Here is a 6945-nt window from a genome sequence, read left to right as displayed (position 1 = left end):
CTATCCTGGACTACCATTCCCACCTCCGGAAAACGGGCTTTCGTATTCAGCTGGCTAGTGATCTTGCATACTGAACAAACCAAATTCATCGTTTTCTTTTTTCTTTGGAAGTGGTTGTGTTTTACATGGAAGAACCGCTGGTAGAAAAGGGAACGCCGATTAGTCCAAATTGCCAGTCCGATAAAGGAAAAGTTAAGGATGGATAGCTCATGCACGTGATGAATGTTATCGCAAGAAATGTGTTCTTGGAACTCATCAATGCTGATAACATCAGGAGAACGGAGTTGCCCTTTCCCTCATTGTTTTAATAGATCCCATTCATTAGTGAATGAATATATAAAGATATGCAGAATGCAACATAAATATATTTGTGCTGACAGATGAAACTGGGAGTGTGGGCAATGAGACATGATGACACGGTGAATTTTCCCAGGCAGTTGGCTTGAAAATTGGTAAACTTATGAAAATGATGGAACTGACAGAAACTCCAGTGAAGATGACTGCTCCTAATACGCAGAAGAAAACTTATGCAAATAAAGTCAAGGCCAAGAATTTAATAGTAATAAGATCTAAACCGCCTTCAAGTCAAATGATTGAAAAGAAAAGTGAGGTTGCTGATGTCCTTCAAAATATTCTAGTAACTGATATTAGGATTACCTGTAAAGGTAATGTTGTAAAGTTTATTGAAACAGGCAACATTCAACATGGCAGTAAGCGCAGAAACAAAAAAGGCTTGGGAAATAAACTGCAAACAATGATTTGTAATGTTTATAATTAAAAGTAAAGAAAAAGGTAATCTTGTTATTCTAGATATCATCTGCAGGTGTGACTACCCGTAAACATTCCGTAATGTTACCATGAAATTCAAAAGCAATTCATGATAATGATGTTAAAGTTATCTTACGATAAGGAGCGTGTAACTTAAGTGACAGGTATTATGTGCTGACCAGTTCCTACTGTCAGAGGTAAGGACATCTTGAGAAGGAATGACTCTTTGGTAGAATGCAATTCACGTGAGGTCAAGTGTATAGACAAGACAAGACCAAATACTGGATGATATCGGAAAAGTGCAAGGCTTTGGATGAAGAGATAAGGAGATTGGCCGCAAACACTGCAAATAAATGTGAACATCTTGAAGTGCTGTTTTGTAAATATCCAATGATACAACAATGGAAATTGAAGCTGATCAATGAGAAGTCTTTTGGTGTACAAGCTACTTATACGACATGGCTTAATGACTTTGATGCGGCCAAGATAGCTCAAATGAACCTTCTAGCGCATACGGTCTTCCATATTCCGAGAGAAGGTAGGTTTTGGGGGAAGGGCTGGACTTTTTGTTCTCACCAGCCATTCTGGTCTTAAAATTCCAAAGAGAACTCCGGTAGCTAGTTTTGACCATACTGAGGTAAACTTCAAATACTCAGATCGGAGAAAATCTTTGATCGTTATTTTCAGATATCCACGGTCAAGCGTTCATTTCGTTTAAAGCGGGTTTGTGTAGCTTTGGAAATGATTGGTATGCAGCGATAAAAATCTAAGTCTGCGGCGACTTTGGTCTATGGATGATGGTCCGGAAACGCATTGTGAAGTCGTCTTCAGTGATTTATTGGAATCTCATCGATCAGTTGATAATATTGATTGCGCAACAACTTCAACTTGACATATATTAGATTTTGTTTTGAGTGACTTCAAGGCATAGTGTATCAGACATTAGTGTTGAGGAGAAGTGCACCATCTCCAGTGCATAGGCTTATCACAACGTTTAGAAGAGAGCTGCTGTATTAGAAAGCAATGTGATACAGAAAATAAATGTTTGGAAATGATCGAATTTCTCTCTTCAAGTCTTCTTTATGAACAGACTCGGACAGTGAACGAAGATATAAATATTCCTTGTGGAATATTAATAGTGGACTGTGTAAACTGATTTCCAGATGTTTATAATCGGGCGAATGAAAGTGAATATGGTATTTACCCGTTGATCGAAAATGTATAACAGTTGAAAACAGAAACTGAAGCTGGAAAAAGACATTAAAGGGACAATTGGCGAAGGTTAATGATTGGAACTGCAAGGAAGAATAGGAGAATAGTAAAGAACAGTTACAATTGTCTCATAAGGAAGAGGAAAGCCGAATAATATTATCAGAAAATCAGAGAAGCGGCGATGGACATAAACATAATATATCAAATTCTCAGTGGTTTATTTAACTAATAATGTTCAGGAAAATAGGCTCCCTAATGGTTTCAGAGAACAGGAACTGGCTGATAGTTTTTTTTTTTTTTTTAGCCTGATCCGGAAGCAAGTCTATCGACTTCAATAGTTTAAGCAATGATGGTGTTAACAGGTTTATTAAAAATCTAAAGATAACAAATATCGGAATGTTTTGGAGTGGAAAGTTTTTCCTGTCTTGCTAATTTAATGGTGAACGTTATAAATAACAGTATCTCTGAGTACAAGTTTCCTATATCTGAGAAAGTGGCTGTTATTGGAAAGTGGCTATTATTAACTCAGTTTTGAAAGTTGCACGTGATTATCAAACCTTACATTTACAAAGCCCTGTTTCGAATCTATTTTTCTTGTCCAAAATGCTTTAGTCAGTCTGCTTTGCGCAAATATATACATATTATTGGGACTACTCATTTGTGCATGAACCATTTTAAATGATTTACGATCCGCTGGAATTGCTGATGAAGCCTTAGAGTACTTGCAAAACTACCTGCGTGACGGAAAGTACTGCGTAAAGATTGGACATTCTTGTTCCGCTTATGAAACATTAAGAAGAGAAGTTCCCAAGGAAGTGAGTCAGGCCCTATCCTGTTTTGCCTGTATACAGTGGCATTGTCAGTGCACTTATCAGACACAGGGTAAAGTTCAAGATATTTGCAATGATACCGAGTTCAAGATATTTGCAGATGATACCGAGTTCAACTTGTCCATAAATGACATTGAGATACAAATGAGAGACTATATATTGTTCTGACCGGTGTTAGGGCACAAATAACGTTGAAACAACTGAAAATAAATGAAAATGAAATTAAATTTTTTGCTGACGGGAAAGAACGATAACCTTAGAAGCCTTGGTGATATTAATAAATAGTAACCTAGTTATGATTACTAATAAAGTCTGTTACTTAGAAGTGCTACTGAACTGTAATTTGTCTTTCAGTGCTTAAAAAAATTAAGAAATATCTTGATGAGCGTAAATTCAAGAAAATTGTGACGAATTTTGTTATTAACAGAGTGGATTACTGCACTTTGAATGGTGGTTTTAGAACCTGGAATTCTAATTTGCAGCCTCAAGACTGCACAGCATATTCTCACTTGATAACAGGAAGGCTGAAAATTTTATCAAGTCATTCAAGAAAAAAATAAATATACCATCTTATTTTCTGAGATATGTGATACTGTAGATTTTACATTAATTTGGAGTATACCGTATGACTCTTCGGATTTCTCTGGATAACTGTACGTAGGACAATAAATTTCCGGTTCCCAGGCACCTCAGGTGGAGTTGGACCGGATACGAAAGACGAAAGCCGGTTAAAAATACGCCCAAAATCAGTGATAGGGATCAGCTTTACACAGGGAGCAATGTTTAATTAGCAGACAATAGACAAAAAAGAGTGGCTTTTTTGCTGAAAAAGTTGATGACTAACAAGCAAAGCAGTAAACGAATAAATATTTGGCTATGATGGAGCAGGTGGGTCTATTCCAGCTCTAGTAAATGCTCACATTAACAAGCAAAGCAATAAACGAATAAATACTTGGCTGTGATGGCGAAGGTGAGTCTATTCCAGCTCTAGTAAATGTATCTGAATTCGACATATAGAGGTATGTATGATGAGGAATAGGATTATTATACCTTTCTTCGTGGCCAGGTAATTGTCGTTACTTCCAAAGTCAATACCAAATAATTATATCAACTTTGGTTGCCTCGTTCGGATACCCCGGACCGGAGATCGAATTCTCGGCCAGGCATCTGAAATACACGATTTCTTTCTTAATTTGGTTCCAGGCTTCGTAGTGGCAAGCGTTTCCAAAATGTGAAGAAATCGAGATGCTGAGAAGGCATTGCGGGTAATAAATACCACATATACTGTACATATTCGAGGAAAAGTTCAACATTTTGCTGGTCTTAATTTTGGACTTAAGTAAACAATTGACATCCATTCAGAGTCAAAGCCTATGGGTATGGTGAAATGCGCTTTAACTAATAACACCATGAGTCAGTCTGCAATTGCATTGCAATTGCTAATATAAGTCAACATGGGCACAATTCTACGAAACAAGCCAAAAAACTTAACCTCTGAAGCAAGCTTCTACCGAATAGAATGTTTTTTTTGGACGATCTACGATATGCGAAAAATAGAATATGTTCAAATTATTAATCATGTTTCTTTAGTTCATACTGTGCATAACATCCTTCATTAATTGATGTTGTCGTGGTAATGTGTGTTATAGCTTGTTATACATAAAAACAGCTGAAGTATATTAACTCTCGCTTAGGTCCATTCCTCAAATATATAAATGCGAAAGATGTAGTCACATACCATCGACTTAAACCCGAGCCTACACATTATGAAAATATTGCCACTTTACAGAAATAGGTAACACTTCTGTAAGGGCTTCAAATTATTTTTATCTACGAAATGCAATTTGACATTTTTTTATAGTTAGAATAATCCATGCTATATTAGTCAGTACATAAATTATTCATTAGAATACTGTAAAACAAAGGTCAGTTACAATCGAAACAAACACACGACAAACGCCTGACATCGAGCACCACAAAATCAAATAGAACATTTAGTTTTGATTAACAGAATAGATGAATTCAATGCATTTTTAGTGGCGAAACACATGAAAAGGAAGCAAATTATAAATGAATTCAGTAAATTTATAGGTCTTAAACAAAAACCTTATATATCAAGATCTCAAGAATTTTGTGCAGTATAAGTCAGCGGTTAGTCTGCAGCAGGAACGTGCTCCGGTGCGCGTGACTGACCACCCGAAGGAACTTTCTTGGTCTAAAAGGTAAGTCGTCTCCTATCTAATTGTTATTGATGTAGACCTATTTACTTCTAAGGACGTAGTTTTTAGTATGAATGTGTTAAAAGTATTTAGTGTGTATAATTGCAGCTATTTCCGTAGATTATGGGCCATATATGTAGGTTGGCCGAATTCCTGGTGTTGGAGTCGGGTTTGTTAGATAGATAGCCGTGGAGGGTCACGCCCAAACGATAAGAATAACATGACGCCGATAATGAAGGGAGAATTATGCTGAGTAGGGTACTTGCACCTTGAAGAAGTTCGCAGGCGGCGGCATTGCAAGCAGAGTACGTTACGCAAATATTAAAGTCATCACACTCTGCAGCTCATGCTTAAACCTAAGACGGATCAATATTCCAATGGTAGCTAGGCTACGGTAGCCTCAGGTGCTGCAGTGAATAATGTACTAGGCAGTATTTCCACGTAATGTCTCCCGCTCATTTAAATGCTTTCAAAACGGTGGTGAAGGTTTGGGTAGCCTGGCCAATAGGCTGCGTGGGTTACCCTGTAGGCCAGGCCTAGTGATGGCCAGGTTCGAAATAGCCTAGATCGAGCTTAGTTTAGACTGCATTGTAATTTTTGTCCAATAAGCCACGTTTTTTTTTTTATAGGTTTCTCTTTGGTTGAGGTTTATTTCATTATCATTTTAGTCAGAAATGAACTGTTTCAAAAATCTGTAGTGAAATTTAATTTACAGCAGCAATGAGAGAATATCGACATCTCGCTTGAAAAATTGGGTAGATTTTGCCTGCAATGTGAGCCTACTCTCATGAAAACTTTATAAAGGCTACCTAGCCTGACACTAAACTCATGGGCTTGCACATGAAAACTGAGACCAAATATCTCAGTAACTGTGAATTTGTAATTGATTTTATGAAGTATCATAGTGAGAATATCAAGGAGACTTGAGAACAAAGTAAAAACTTGAATTTTGAGGATGAGTAGGCTATTCAAGTCACAAGACACCAAAAATGCTTGAAACTCCACATTATAGCGTTCATTGAGTGGGGGACTACACTGGGAATTAGCTAAGCTGAACAACCTCACCAAGTAGTAAATGTGCCTCGCTGTCAAACTTCTCAGTTCCTCACACCGTTGGACTGGGACAGCCTCTATGAGGATGTCGTGCAATTGGAACTGAAGTAGTTGAAGTGAAAATAATGCATAACTACCCTAATACTATTCTCCTTGCATTTTAATACCTTTTTATCTATTAAAAGGTAATTCTAAGCCGGCTGTCCACGGTGAGCTAAACTGTGGCAATTGGCGTTTTTCTATGTTATTTTACTTGCTTTACAAGAATTTAAAGTAATATTTTGTCGGCCGGCTGTAACTAAACTGTAATTGACCTTTGAAGACAGCACGACTTGAATTACCTAACGCAGGGTAGGTCTAAGCCAGCATTCCGCGGCAAGCGCCCCCGAACCTCCATGGCTAATACGGCAAAATTGTAACCAGTAAACGCCCCTAGGGTACGTTATGTTGGTATTTTTAGGGGAGTTTACTGGTTACAATTTTGTCGTATTAGCTATGGAGGGGTGGGGGGCTTACCGCGGAATGCCGGCTTAGACCTACCCCACGTTAGGCAATTCAAGTCGCATAGTCTTCAAAGGTCAATGACAGTTTAGTTACAGCCGGCCGACAAAATATTACTTTAAATTCTTGTAAAGCAAGTAAAATAACATAGGAAAACGTCAATTGCCATAGTCTAGCTCACCGGGGACAGCCGGCTTAGAATTACCTATTAAAATATTAATTTATTTTTCCTTTGTTAAGTAGGATTGCTTCTTTCTGTATTTCTCTTTACATCCTCATACTTCTTCCTAATGAATACCATAACCATATTCTTTTTAAGCTTGAATTTCAAGACAGTGGTCCCTGTGAGCTTGTTCTATATG

The 6945-nt window shown here is 37.6% G+C and overlaps 1 protein-coding gene across 12 annotated transcripts in view; it reads left to right on the top strand.

Moving 5' to 3' along the window:
- Window positions 1-4734: 4734 nt before the first annotated feature.
- LOC136835356 (lysine-specific demethylase 8-like) overlaps window positions 4735-6945 on the top strand; it is a 252028-nt gene continuing 249817 nt past the window's right edge. For 6 of the 12 annotated variants that reach the window (XM_067098747.1, XM_067098756.1, XM_067098754.1 and 3 more), the window contains exon 1: window positions 4737-5032. The gene's annotated coding sequence lies outside the window, so the exon portion shown is untranslated. Of the gene's footprint in view, window positions 5033-6945 lie in introns of all 12 variants that reach the window. The other 6 variants (XR_010852113.1, XM_067098757.1, XM_067098758.1 and 3 more) reach the window with 2 other exon arrangements.

Source organism: Macrobrachium rosenbergii, chromosome 55, assembly GCF_040412425.1.
Source record: "Macrobrachium rosenbergii isolate ZJJX-2024 chromosome 55, ASM4041242v1, whole genome shotgun sequence".
Taxonomy (NCBI): Eukaryota; Metazoa; Arthropoda; class Malacostraca; order Decapoda; family Palaemonidae; genus Macrobrachium; species Macrobrachium rosenbergii.
This window is presented reverse-complemented; position numbering and strand designations above follow the sequence as displayed.